Below are 14,504 nucleotides of genomic sequence, written 5' to 3' on the forward strand. Positions count from 1 at the left end.
TGTGGTCTGAGAATATGCAGGGAATAATTTCAGTCTTTTGGAATCAGTTGACACCTGTTTTGTGACCCAGAACATGGATTTTCTATTCTTGAGAATGTTCCATGGGCATTAGAATAGAATGAGTATTCTTTGGTTCTGGGGTGTAGTGTTCTATATATATCTATGAGGTCCAACTCGTCAAGTATGGCATTCAAAGCCTTTGATTCTTTGCTTAGTTTTTGCAAGGGTGTTCTGTCTATTTCTGATAGTGGGGTGTTGATGTCCCCTACTATTAATGTATTTTTATCTATATGTCTCTTTATTGTGGTTAAGAGTTGGCTTGTGTATCTAGCTGCTCCCCTGTTGGGGGCATATATATTTATAATTGTCATATCCACTTGTTGGATACATCCTTTAAGAATAATAAAGTGCCCTTCTGTGTCTCTAACTATAGTCTTTAGTTTAAAATCCAATCTGTCTGATATGAGAATTGCTACCCCAGCTTTCTTTTGAGGTCCATTTGCATGAAAGATGGTACTCCATCCCTTCACTTTCAGTCTGAATGTGTCTTTGGGTTCAAAATGAGTCTCTTGTAGACAGCAAATGGATGGGTCATTTCTTTTTATCCAATCTGCAACCCTCTGGCGTTTTATGGGAGCATTTAAGCCATTCACGTGATTTGAATACTAGAGATGATTTTAATGATGCCATATTGCCTGTAAAGTCTTTGTTTGTATCGGTTGTGACTTTCTGTTCTGTATCACTCTTGGGGCCTTTTTCCTTTATAGAACCCCCCTTAATATCTTCTGTAGGGCTGGTTTCATGGTTACGAAATTGGTTAATGACTGGTGATTCTGGAAGGTCTTTATTTCTCCATCAATTCTGAATGACAGCTTTGCTGGATAAAGGATCCTTGGCTGCATGTTTTTCTCTGAAAGAACTTTAAAAATGTCCCCCCAACCCTTTCTCTCATTCCAGGTCTGTGTAGAGAGGTGTAATTCTGATACCTTTGCCTTGGTACATGAGAAATTTCTTTGCCCGGGCCGCTTTCAATACTGTATCCTTGGATCTAATATTTGCAAATTGCACTATGACGTGACGTGGCGTAGGTTTGTCGTGGCTGAGCTTGGGAGGGGTCCTCTCTGCCTCTTGGACACGAATGTTTGTTTCCCTCGCTAGATTAGGGAAGTTTTCAGCTACAATTGGTTCAAATATCTCTTCTAGAGCTCTGTTTTTCTCCACCCCCTCGGGGATGCTGATGATTCTGACATTGGATCGTTTCATTGAGTCAGTAATCTCCTGTAACCTACATTTGTGGGCATGGATTTTTTTAAGTACAGCTTCTATTTTCGCTTTTTCTTCTACTAACCCATCCTCCAATTCGCTGATACGTTTCTCTGCCTCATTTACCCTGGCCGTCGGAGCCTCTAGTTTTGACTGCATTTGGCTCATAGAATTTTTAATTTCTGCCAGATTCTCTCTCATTTCCGCCCTTAGAGTTTCTATATTCATATTAACATTTTCATTAATATGTTTTTCAAGTCCACACATCGTCTTGAGCATTGTTACTCTGAATTTCATTTCTGATAATTTGGTTACATCCATATACATTAGTTCTGTGGCAAAGGCCACAGACTCATTGTCTTTTCTTTGTTGGGGGTGATTTCTCCTTCTCGTCATTCTGATGAGGAGAGGTTGCGGGGTTGTCCAGAGCCCAAATTATTGACCAAGACCCAGGCAGTGCGCCCTTGTTTTATATGGGTCTTAGGGATGTGGGCTTCTTGATTTTTCAGCCTGCCTTTTGGGGGAGGGGCCTGCCACGCTGATACTCAGGCAACCCTTTTGGGTAGGGTCTCCATGTCTCCTGTGGGGGGGATGGGGATGGGCACCTTGTGAGCTGGTGTTTCCAGGCTTTTGTTCTCTGGTGGCTTTCCTTGGTGGTTTGCTGTGCCTTTTCTAAGAGACAGAGCAGCAGTGGCCCAATCTCAGCCTCTGTCACAGAACAGAGGGGATTGCGGACTGTTCTCCACTGATGATCTGGCCACTTCATCTCTGTTTCTGTTGGTGCTGCTCAACCCTGCAGCGTCCCGGGATGTGCGCCCCACACCCTGCGTCCCAGCCCTCACTTCCAGGGCCAGCGCTTCTCTGTCTTTTTTTGTTGCTAACACGGCCAGCCACCAGCCACCAGCCACCCCCGCGCAATCCCGGAGCTCCCGGTCTCAGTCTGGTTCCAGTGAGCACACCGGAGCTCCGTTTTAGTCTGGTGGTGCGCATTCCCCAGCTTACAGTCTCAGTCTGCTCTCTCTCGGGTGCCGGTCCATGAGTCCACCCACTCCCCTGTGCAGGTGGCTACCACTTCCCGGGGCCCGAACGTGGGGGCTCCCTCCCCCTTCCATTTATCTTTCAATATCTGTGCAGTTTCACCTCAATACTCAGCACTGGAGATGTTCATTTGCAGAGATCCAGATGTATCTTCCTGCATCTCAGGCTGATTCCGTGGATGTTCAGGCTGTTCTGATACCTATCCAACTCGGCTCAGGGGACCAGCTGAAAAAGGGGCCCCCTATTCCCCCGCCATCTTAACTCTCCCCCAGCTGAAAGCAGATTCTTAACTGACTGAGCCACCCAGGTGCCCCGAAGTCCTAGCTAATTAATTATTATTTCTAATAACAATGTCATAGCATTGGTTCATGTTAAGCTTGTGGTGAGCTAAAAAGTCAGACTTATCAGAACTGCTGGTAATTCAAGTCTCTTCCATCTTGTTTCTGGATGACTGATCTTTTGAGTTCAAATATCAGCAGCTCGTACCTGGTTAAATTTGGTCCAACACTAACCTATGAGGGCCTGATTTACTGCCTTGTATATATACTGTCCCTTCCAGCCCAGTGGCCCCTGTGCCATGGTGGGGTCTCCTGCTGCTGATGATCTGCAGGGTGTTGATAAGGGATAAGGAGTGTGTGATAAGGGCCAGGGATAAGGAGCAGGTGAGGCTGGAGTGGTCTCCCTCCAGGCTGCTGGCATTGGGCCCAATGCATCTCTGAGTATGGTCATTACCCATGGGAACTCACCTCCCTTCATCTCAGCACCATGCAGTTCTTCCCCGAGGCACAAAGGAGCCACTTGTTCAAGGGCAAGTCCAAGTTGTCATGATGTTGCCTAAGGAGTTTATCAACAGAGGTCACAGTTTGTGTGCCATTGGCTGTACTTGATGCACCCAGTCTTACTCCCTGGTTTTGTCCCACTTCCTGTCCCTTGGAGAACTCCGAAGTTGGAAGGAAGCTAAGATGCTCATTTCCTTCAAAAAGAGGAAACCAGGGCAGGAAAACCCCCTCTCTTTATGAGGGGATGTCTAAACCAAATTCACAAGACAATTCCTTTGTTATTTGTGGAAGGATGGTGAAGAATTTGGAAAAATCATAAAAGTGCTTAAAATCTTTTATATCATTGTCTTACATGTTGCATTTTCAAAAATTGATACAAAAATAGAATGGAAAAAGTGTGTGCAGGGGTGGCATGTAGGAGTACCAATTTGAGCAATTCCACAATAGCACATGAGGGTTCTGGGTTATTAAGATGCATCACAAGGCTCACCCCCCCAGTTATGGGAGAAAACAAGTTACTCGGAGTTTTCTGCTGCTCCGTCTGCTCCAGTCATGGAGGAACTATGGTGAAATTGGCTCAGAACTCCTGTGTGGCCAGCATGGCTGCTAGAACCAAGGAGTGCCATGGAAATAAAACTGCGTTCTGGGGGCGCCTGGGTGGTTCAGTGGTTAAGCATCTGCTTTCAGCTCAGGGTGTGATCCCGATGTTCTGGGATCGAGCCCCACATCAGGTTCCTCCGCTGGAAGCCTGCTTCTTCCTCTCCCACTCCCCCTGCTTGTGTTCCCTCTCTCACTGGCTGTCTCTATCTCTGTCAAATGAATAAATAAAATCTTTAAAAAAAAAACTGTGTTCTGTATTTAACAGCCCAATTGTTTTATCTTAGCCAGTGGCAAGTAAAAGTTTTATTGACAAGGAATATCCCCTGGTGGTTAGTTAGCAGGTTATTTTTAAAAGCTATTAATCAGACCTAAACAATACTTCTGTCTGTGCGTTTGGGGAACATACGATGTGCAGACAAGTCCAAAAACAGATTTAGTTAGAAATATGAAGCAGGTGTGCTTGTATGGATCCTCAGCCTGTCTCTTCTGGGATGGACCCCCACACCCATCACGTGGCCCCTCTGGCCCACCTACTCTTGCTCTGTCCACTGGGACCTGGCAGCAGGATAGGACCACTCTCCACCTCCTTTGGGCGAGGGGCATGTCCTTTTTCCTTCATCCTAAGGTGAGAATGGTGATGATGGCAGTCCCCTCAACAAAACCACGGACGCTGCCCACTGAGCTGGAAACTGCAGCGTGAATGACTGAACTCTTGATGGACATTTTGGCCCCAGCCGGCAGACAGGAAAGGACTCTGGGAGGGGTCTTTCTGGAGTGGGTAGCCACTCACTCCACTGGTACTTAAAGGCCAGCTTTGGGAGGGGAGACTGGTAGTGAGGAAAGGTGCACCAAGATCTCAATAGCACCAGAAAGCCTCAGGACATGTTCCAGGGCTGGCCCAGGTTATTTCTTGAATTTCTGATTTCTTTATCATAACGATCTTAAGCATCTTTTCTCAGAAGCTGAGCTTTCCTGTTTCATGTTATCCCATGTCAAATTGTGTGCTTTTAGAGCACAAATGTTGAATCCCTTCAGTCAGGTGAGTAAAAATGGACATCTGAGATAACTGAGTAGAAAAGTTAGCGGGGTGATGATTTCCTCCATTTTCCACATTGTGATTTTGCCCTAATTAACTTGGAGTAGAAGATCTGGCACAACCTTTAACTCTGGAGCACAGAAAGCTCTCAAAGACCTCCTGCCCTGCAAATCTCATTTTACAGATGTGGAAATTGAGGCTCAGAGATGGTGTGGGATTTGCCCCAGGCTCCAAATCCTGTTTAAAGGATACAGTGACTAGCTTGCCTTGTACCTTGATAGCTAGCAGGTGACAGCTGCCAGATGAGCTCACAGAGTGGATGCATAGATGGGTGTGTGTAGGGATTGAGAGGGAATTTTGCTGGCTTCTGAAATCTCACCATCAGACATCTGTTTAATGGAATGCCTCTTCACCAGTGGACACCATTTTATTGATGCTCGTCACTGACAGATTACTGCAGAAGGATTTGGGGCAATAAGTGACTTAGTCTTTGCTACACACACCCAACAGGCAATACAGAGAGCATGGTGTCAGTGCTGGGAAGAGAGGAGGGCTCTCGACAGAAGGCAGGCTTGAACAAGCTGGGGCCTGTATGCAGGAGGACTTGTTTCCTTCCCAGCTTGGCCACCCAGTGGCCCATGGCCCTGGCACTCCCAATGTACCTGCTCTGTCCTTTATGTCTCAGAAGGTCATTGTGAGAAAGGACTTTGGAGAAAAAGTATAAACTCATTGATTGAGAATGGAAGCAGAGTCTGGATTGGCCACTGGAGTTTGGTGCTGGGAATGACTCTGGGAAGCTGCAGCTATGAGAGAGAGAGAGAGAGAGAGAGAGAGAGAGAGAGAGAGAGAGACCATGCTGGAGTTTTCACTAAGAGCAAGAGATGTTCCACGTGATGCTCCCGCCATGAAATCCATGAAAGATTAGCATTCTATGAGCTGCCAGGTAGGGATTTCTCCTGTACCTATCCATAGAATGGGCTCACAGACTCTGGTTGCTGTCTCCGAGACACTGGCTTGAGACAGTAGACAGTAAATCAGTAGTTCATTTTGCAAAACCTCATGAAATTAGCTTGGGTGATACAGTGAGGATCCTTTCTGGGTTGTTGGTACACTTGGCTTGGATGACGTCACAGAGGAACATCTTTTAGTTCTCTTCAGCCCGTTTCTGGAGACCCAGAGCTTCCTGTGAAGGAGAGTGTGGTGCACATCAGGGCACTCAGCCATCTGTGAATGGCACAGTTGCAATCCTCAGTTGGACAGGACAAGGAACCAGTGTGCTGATGGCCGTAGTTTTCATTCCTGAGCTGACTTTGCTTCTCACAAGCTCCGGTCTGATGACATACCAGTGGTACCACTGGCACCACTCCTTGATTTGGGAAAGCAAACTAGCCATGTCCCATGGAGCTGCAGTGGCCAGTTAGAAATGTGGGCTCTTTATCTACCACCTGGACTTCAACACTAGGCTGAAAATAGCCATGTTTTAGATTTTAACCAACGGTCAGTGGTCTGGGTGTCAACAATGTCTCATGGTGTGAAGCCCATGGCCAGACTCCATTTACAATCGAATAATCCCAGTTTTCTGTAATCACTAAAGAGAAAACTATATTCAGTGGCTCAGGGTAGCACAGAAAATTGCTGTAAAAAAGCAGAGGCTGAGTTAGGATAGCTGGGGGACGTGTCATAGAAGCAGAGACTGTGGTTGCTCACTGGCAGCTCATGGGCCAAATGTAGTTTGCACAGGTGCTCTGTGTTGCTGGTTTTTCCGCCCCTGACAGAGTATGTATGTGTGTGTGTATGTATGTATGTGTGTATGTATGTATGTGTGTATGTATGTATGTATGTATTTATAAAGCTTTAATTAGTTGCTGAACAAAGCCACTGAAAGATTTTGGCTAGGGTCTGGATCTCTCTTTCCAGTATGGCACCACCTGGCCCTAAAGAGGAAATGCTCTTCCAGGGTATCTGCTCAGCCCCTGTGGCACCTGGATTCTAGGACCCTGAGATGGCACCTGGATTCTAGGACACAACTTTATGAGGTAGGTACCATCATTATCCCCATCTTACAGATGAAGATACTGAGGCACGGAGCAGTGAAGGCAGCAGTAAGTAGAGGAACATAGGCAATGTGGCCTCCAACCCTAGAATTTCACTATTATACAAGCACCTCACCTAGTTCATAATGTTGCATTTGTTAAGTGGCATGTCCATCAAAAATGATATTGAAGAGTACTTAATGACTTGAAATGAGAGAGAGGAAATAGTTTTAAGTGAAAACAGTTATGAACCAGCACGTATAGTATTGCTCTATTTTTGTAAAAAGAGAACGTCTCTGTGTGCATAAGAAGTGGTGGATATAAACCAGATTAGTCACAGATATCCATAGGTAGGAATATCTCTAGGTGGTAGGAATACATAGGATTTTTGGGATCTTCTTTTGTCTTATTTGTTTTTATAAACATTTTACAATGACTACGATTTAAATTTGAAGTAGGAAAAAAATACCTGCAAAAATACCTGAAGTAAGAAAACATAACTGCAAAGTTAAGGTAGCGATTTGGCTGGGGGGAGTTGTCATTTTGGATGCACTGGTGGGGTGTGGCCAACAAAGCATGGTGGCTTTGAAGAGACCATCAGCCTATTATGACAGATGAAAAGAGAGCAGTTGAGAACAGAGTCTTCTTTTTTTTTTTTATAGCTTATAGTTTTATTTTATTTTATTTTTTATTTATTTATTTTTTTATTATATTATGTTAGTCACCATACAGTACATCCTTAGTTTTTGATGTGAAGTTCCATGATTCATTACTTGCGTATAACACCCAGTGCACCATGCAATACATGCCCTCCTTAATACCCATCACCAGCCTATCCCATTCCCCTGCCCCCCTCCCCTCTGAAGCCCTCAGTTTATTTCCCAGAGTCCATAGTCTCTCATGGTTCATTCCCCCTTCTGTTTACCTCCCCTTTCTTCTTCCCTTTCTTCTCCTACCGATCTTCATACTTCTTATGTTCCATAAATGAGTGAAACCATATGATAATTGTCTTTCTCTGCTTGACTTATTTCACTTAGCATTATCTCCTCCAGTCCTGTCCATGTTGCAGCAAATGTTGAGAAATCGTTCTTTTTGATGGCTGAGTAATATTCCATTGTATATATGGACCATATCTTCTTAATTCAGTCATCTGTTGAAGGGCATCTCAGCTCCTTCCATGATTTAGCTATTGTGGACAATGCTGCTATGAACGTTGGGGTGCATAAGGCCCTTCTCTTCACTACATCTGTATCTTTGGGGTAAATACCCAGTTGTGCGATGGCTGGATCATAGGGTAGCTCAATTTTTAACTTTTTAAGGGACCTCCACACTGTTTTCCAGAGTGGCTGTACCAATTTGCATTCCCACCAACAATGTAAGAGGGATCCCCTTTCTCCACATCCTCTCCAACAATTGTTGTTTCTTGCCTTGTCAATTTTTGCCATTCTAACTGGCGTAAGGTGAACTTCTGTTCTCTTAATAGAGAAAAAGGTGGTCCCTTTGGAAGCAGGTCATCTCTTGTTGTCTATCCTGTATCAGACATCAGTTCATCTATGACGCATCCCCAGTGGAAGGAAGGGAAGAGGCAGGAAGAAAGGAAAGGATGGAAATTGAGGAAACCTTCCTTCTGATAAATCTGGGAGCCTTCTTTCTGTTCGTCGAAGGCCATTTCTGATGCTTGCCCTTTCCTGGCTGGTGCAGCCTGCCTCCTTTCTAGCTGCATGTCCCCTGTGTACTACCCTGACTCACGCTCCAAGCTTGCCCAGATAGCCTCACCTTTGACCCTCTTGCCTCACCCCCACTGCAAGCATCCCCCGAGTGCTCACTGGACCCCAGCCCTCCTCAAATCCTCAAGGTTCATGCCCCTATGTTTTCCCCCCTCCTATATCATCAGTTCCCATTCCATTCTGGATCTTTCTCATCAACCTTGAGTGTCACACATATTGAAAATCACTGAGTTCTACACCCCCCACGGCTCCATTTTTCTGTTTTCCAAGGAAAACTCCTTCAACCACTTGTCCGTTCTGCCCATGTCCACTTTCTCACTTCCCAACCTACCTAGAACCATGCAATCAGGGTTTAGTATCCCCCCCACCCCACCCTACAGAAACCACTGAGGTCAAGTCACCCACTGCCTCCACTTCCAAATCTTCCAGGCAGTCCTCACCCCAAGACTCGTTGCCCAATTCCTGAAGGCAGTGGTTGTCCCTCCCCTTTCTTCTGGAGATGTTGGGTTCCCTCTTCCCTCCCCAGCCTCTTCTTGCTGCTCTCCTCTGCTGGCTCCTGCCTGGAGCTCACTCCTCAGCTCTCCTAGCCTCCTTTACCCTCCAGGTAGTCTGCTTCATTGTTGTGAACATTCTTGTGATGTTGGTGGATCTCACGCCATGTTGGCCCCATTCCTGGAGTCAGCCTGCATCTGCTGCTTGATCAGTATCTTGCTTGATGTCTGACCAGCTTCTTGAACCTAACTGGGCCAACACAGAACCTCTTCTTTGCCACACCTCACCAGCCCTCCCAGAGACCCCTGCCCCACTCCTGCCATTGGCTTCCTCATCTCAATATGAGATACTACTATTTATCCAGTATTTCATATCAGAAACCTGGGAGTCAGCCTTGATTTCTTCACATTGTCCTCACCACTCCCTCAATCCATAAGCATCTCCCAAATGCTGCCTTCAGAATTCCTTATGCACCTGACCCTTCCCTTGGTTCTTGCCGGTGCCTTCACAGCCACCAAGCCATTGGGTCTCTCCTGAAGGTGCTGTAATGACACCCACATTTCTGTCCTTGCTCCCAATCCTCCCTCTGAGGCCAAGACTGAGTTAATAAAACCACAGATGTGTTGGTTCACTATCCTGCTATGTTCCCACCCCCTGTGGCCTCCCATTACAGCCAGATCAACCCTAGTCTCATCGACAGCATCAGGTCCTGTGTGATGAAGTTTCTGCCCACTCTCTGCCCCATCCCAGCTCCCTCCCATCCCAATTACAGCCTCAGCCACAGAGGCCTGGCTGTTTCTTCATATGCTGAGCATGTTCATACTGGGGACAGTTGTACTGCTTCCTCCCCCTGCTTCTTCCCTCTTTCTCTGCATGGCTGACTCCTCTTTCTAACTCCAGTGTCCACTCCCATGCCACCCCCTTGGAGAGGCCTTCTTAGCAGACACTTGGGTGCCCTGCCTGGACCTATGGATTAAATACACCACATAGTAGGTGCTCAACAAGTGTTCTTTGGGCAGAAGAACAGATGAGTGAGTGCTGCCTTTTGTTCTTTGCCTATGCAGTGGAGATTCCACCTGTGTCCCAGATGCAGCTCCAGCTCCCTGGGGGTATTCAGGACACAAATCACTGCTAATAGGGTGTGTAGGGGCAACTTTGGGGTGAAGCACTGATGACAGGGGTTCTTCCCAGACTCACAGATGTGCTTCACCCTGTGTGGTTGACTTTCTAATGCAGTCCTGTGGGCAGCAGCCTCCATTCAGAATTTGGAGAACAAAACAAAGATGATGATGCTTGTTTCTATGAATTCTATAAAATGCAGTTGGCTTATTGAAAATCTGTCTTCAAGTGTCATCTAATAGGACAAGATGCTTAACACTGTTCTGCTGTGATCTACTTGGGGAGGTGAGTGAGGCTCTGTGGGACTTCCAAGCCTCCTAGACCAGAAGCCAGGGTCATAGGTCTGATTGGGTCTGAAGGGAACGTGGCTAGTTCTGGCCCATCTGGTTGGTGAGGGGTCTCAAAGCACCTAAGAGGGGCTGGCAGTCCCCATGATGCTCCAAGCAGCTAGGAGCGAGGGTCCAGAGAGCATGGCACCTGGGATCTGGCAGAGACCTGGGCTTCAGGAGTGTGCCTGTGGGCCTGCATGGGACTTGGTTGGAGCCACAAGAGAGGTGGCTGTGCAGTCCCCCCCTGGCTTGCTTGGTTTGCATCTGCAGGGTTGCTTCCTTGCATCGCCTGTGCCTTCTACCTTCCTTGGGTGCTGGAGGAGGCAAGCTGGGAGGCACTTGTGAGGTGGGTGGGGCTCAGAGGTGACAGGGACACCTAAGCTCCTGGTCTGTACCCCTTCTCTCCTAACAGAGATACTGACACCCAGGTCCCAGGACCCTGGGTTTTATGTAGCCCTGGGATGGGAGGATACTTGATATTTTAGCTGCCAGCTGTCCCTAGGACCCCAGTTTAGCATTTGGATGAAATTCATGACCAGAGGTAGGAAGATTTGCTGGGGACATTGCCAAAACAATGGCAGAGGGTCCAGGATTTCTGGAAAGTCATCACAAAGGAGACCAAAATTTTTCTTCTGTCTGCAGCCTTCTGGCAACTGAAGACTGGCAAGGAGGCTGCTCAGGGCAGGCTGGTGAGGTCAGGCTTGTCCCCGACCCTCGAGCTTTGGGATTGTGGAACAATCTCTCATTGAGCTCACAGCAAATATTCCATGACCAAATCTATGCAGTGTGGTTGGTCATGACTTCATTTATTCACATAACAAATCAAGGTGCTGTTCTAGGATCTGGGATAGATCAGTGAACACCAAGGCAAAATTCCCTGCCTGCATCTCCTTTGTCAGGAGGACACATTCAAAGGCCTTTGGGACTGTCTGTGCCTATGGAGGGGAGAGATTATTATCAATCAGATGTCCACATTTATATTGTTTTTTATTTAGCTTTAAGCTACACAGAGGAAAATACAAAGATCTTAAGTTTCCATTTGATGAGTTCTGGTTAATTCTATACCTATGTGTAACCATCACCCAGACAAATTTAGGACATTGTCATCATTCTAGGAGTTTTCCTTGTGACTGTTCACACTCAATTGCCCAAACCTGCTCTCCACGCAGGTAACCCATTCTGATCTTTCAGCACAGAGTGCAATTGCCTGTTGTTTAAATTCACATACAGCATGCACTTTTTGTGTGTGTCTGGCCCCTTTTGCTCCATATGATGTTTGTTGACTCATCCATGCTTGGACCTGTCTCAGAATCCCCTTATTTCTGGGACTGAGTAATACTCCAAGGTCTAAACAGATCACCATCGGTTTATTCATCTTGTTACATGGTTGGGTTATTTCCAACTTTCTTGGTTGTGGGTGAGCACTGTGAATCTTTGTTCCCATCTGTGTGTGGACATGAGTTTTCACTTCTCGAAGTGTGGAGTCATTAGGTCATAGCTGAGACATAGGTTTGACTTTATGAGAAAGTGCCAAATAGTTTCCAGCACAGTTTTGTCATCATGTACACCCACTCCCACAAGAGTGCTTGATCTGCACCTTTGCTAGCATTTGTTAATGTCAAGTTTCATTTTCTTTGCTGCTCTGGTGGTGTGTGGTAGTATCACACTGTGGTTTGAATTCGCATTTCCTGATCACTAATGACATTGAGGCTCTCCTTGTGCTCATTGGCCATTTTTCACATTTAATCTTGGTCTGGGTTCTTCTCCTCATTGAATGAAGTAGATGGGCACAGAAATTAGTGGCAAATTTGTATCGACCTCAAGAAGTTTGGAGAAATATGTAAGTACCAGGAGTTGGAGAAATTTTAGTCTTAGTACACTCTGTATCTTCTCTTCAGTTATTTTTGTTTTTTCAAGACCTATTTGCAGTTGGGACAGGTCCTCTTTGACCTATGGCTATTCTTAGATATTTCTAAAATGCCTTGTGGGACATCCATCCATCCATCTATCCATCCATCCATCCATCCATCCATCCATCCATCCATCCAGTGCATCAATCTATCCACTACCCATCCATCCACCCACTCAATGTCCTTCCAGGTGAGAGGTGGTGCACTGACTTTCTCCTTTCTTTCTTCCCTTGTGTCTACTCTCCATGTCCCTGCTGGTTTCTGTATCAGACAGTCTTGGTTGCCCCTCCGATCCTTTAGGTTCCCTCTTTTACCACAGTTGCAGCTGTCATGACCAGTCTCACCCAGGCTTCAACCAGCCTTATAAAACCTAAAATGGCCTTGCCTCTTTTGTTTCTTGTTTGGCCCTTCTCTGATGTCTTGGTGTGGGAGAACTGGATCCCATGTGGGACCTACATATCCTACCTGGGTGTAGAAAAGAATCCACCCTTCAAAGGAGCCATGGGTAAATGCTTCTTCCTTTGTTCCTCCTGAGGGTGTCCTGAAGAGTGTCAGGTGTTTCTCACTCAGTGCCCCCAGATTGAGTGACAGTGGGCATTAGCTGAGACCACCCCAGTAAAGCACCCATGAGTGGATATTTCCCTTCCCTGTCTCACTTCCCATCCCTCACACTTGCTCCTGGGGTCACAGCCTCGCATGGACTTGATTTAGACTCTGCGTTTGGAGGATTCAGGCTCAGACAATCTTGAAAACATGTGTCTGATACTGCTTCCGTGTTGAAAGCCCTGCAATGGCAGACCTGATATTCAGAACAATGTGCCAGCATTATAACATAAACTACCAGGTTCATTCAGGCCCACCGACTGCCTGCTTCTCTCCATCATTGCTCCTACCTGTCTCCCCATCTTCAACCTTTTCTGCTTTCAACACTGCCAATGTCTGCCTCCCACCATGATTACCTGTGCCTTGCTCCATCATAAACCCTTTCTCCATCATTCACCCCTGCTGCCTTCCCCCATCATCACCCCTGTTTCCCATCATCTATACCTACCTTCATCATGACCCCTGAATCACTCCACCATCATTCTGCCTCGCTCCATCATCACCCCTCCCTCCACATCACCCCTGCCTCCTCCGTTATCACCCCTGCCTCCGTCCATCACCCTCCTGCCTCTCGCACCATCACCCCTCCCTCCACTGTCACCCCTCCCTCCACTGTCACCCCTGCCTCCTTACATCATCACTCCTGCTTCCTTCCATCATCAACCCTGACTCCCTCCATCATCATCCCTCCCTCCATCATCACCTCTGCCTTCTTCCACCATTACTCTGCTCCTTTTACAGAGTCTGAACCTCCCATCAAAGGGGATGGCAGTGAATTCTACCTGAGCTGTGTATGGCATAGAGCTCAGAGAAGTCTTTTCAGGAGAAGGATACTTGGATGGAGAGGAGAGGATGCTTGGAGAGTGTCTTGATTTTTATCTGCAGAGATGTAGGAGTTATGTACACCGGCTTGGATGTCAGACTGAGATTCAGTTCTAGTTCTTCTCCTTCATGTTCCTTCATCTGTGAAAACAGAGTATAGGTAATATGTTCTGCATAGGATTGCTATGAGGACTTACAGAGATGGCTCATGGGGCATGCTTGGCACTTGGTAACCACTCAGTAAATGTTCATTCTTTGTATATGCTGTCTGCTGGAATGTGACCCCCAGTGCCCAGATGTTGAGGCCATTCATTCAACAGTGTGTGGAGTCACCTCTTAAGGATCAAGACCTGTGTAAACATGCACCGAGTTTTCACTCTGGTCAGGAAGACTGATGATTAAGCAAATAGTAGCAATCACAAGCTGCGATGAGCCTGACAGACTGGCGGGTGGGCCAGGTGCCATCTATGGGCATGTCTACTGTAGTCCAGCAGTTCTCAGACTGGGGGCCCTGGAACAGCAGCATCAGCAACACCTGGACACTTGTTAGAAACACAGACTGTGGGAGCCCATCCCAGACCTGCTGGATCTCAGACTCTGGGACGAGGTCCAGGAAACTTGTAACCAGCCCTCTGGTGGGGGGGGGGTGGGGATTGAAGATAATGAGACCCCCTGATGTGGCAGCACAGTATAGTACGGTTGCCCTAGAGACCCAGACAAAGTAAGGCATCACGCACTTGGTAAGCCAAGTTT

The sequence above is a fragment of the Ursus maritimus genome, unplaced genomic scaffold, assembly GCF_017311325.1.
Source record: "Ursus maritimus isolate PB19 unplaced genomic scaffold, ASM1731132v1 scaffold_22, whole genome shotgun sequence".
Lineage (NCBI taxonomy): Eukaryota > Metazoa > Chordata > Mammalia > Carnivora > Ursidae > Ursus > Ursus maritimus.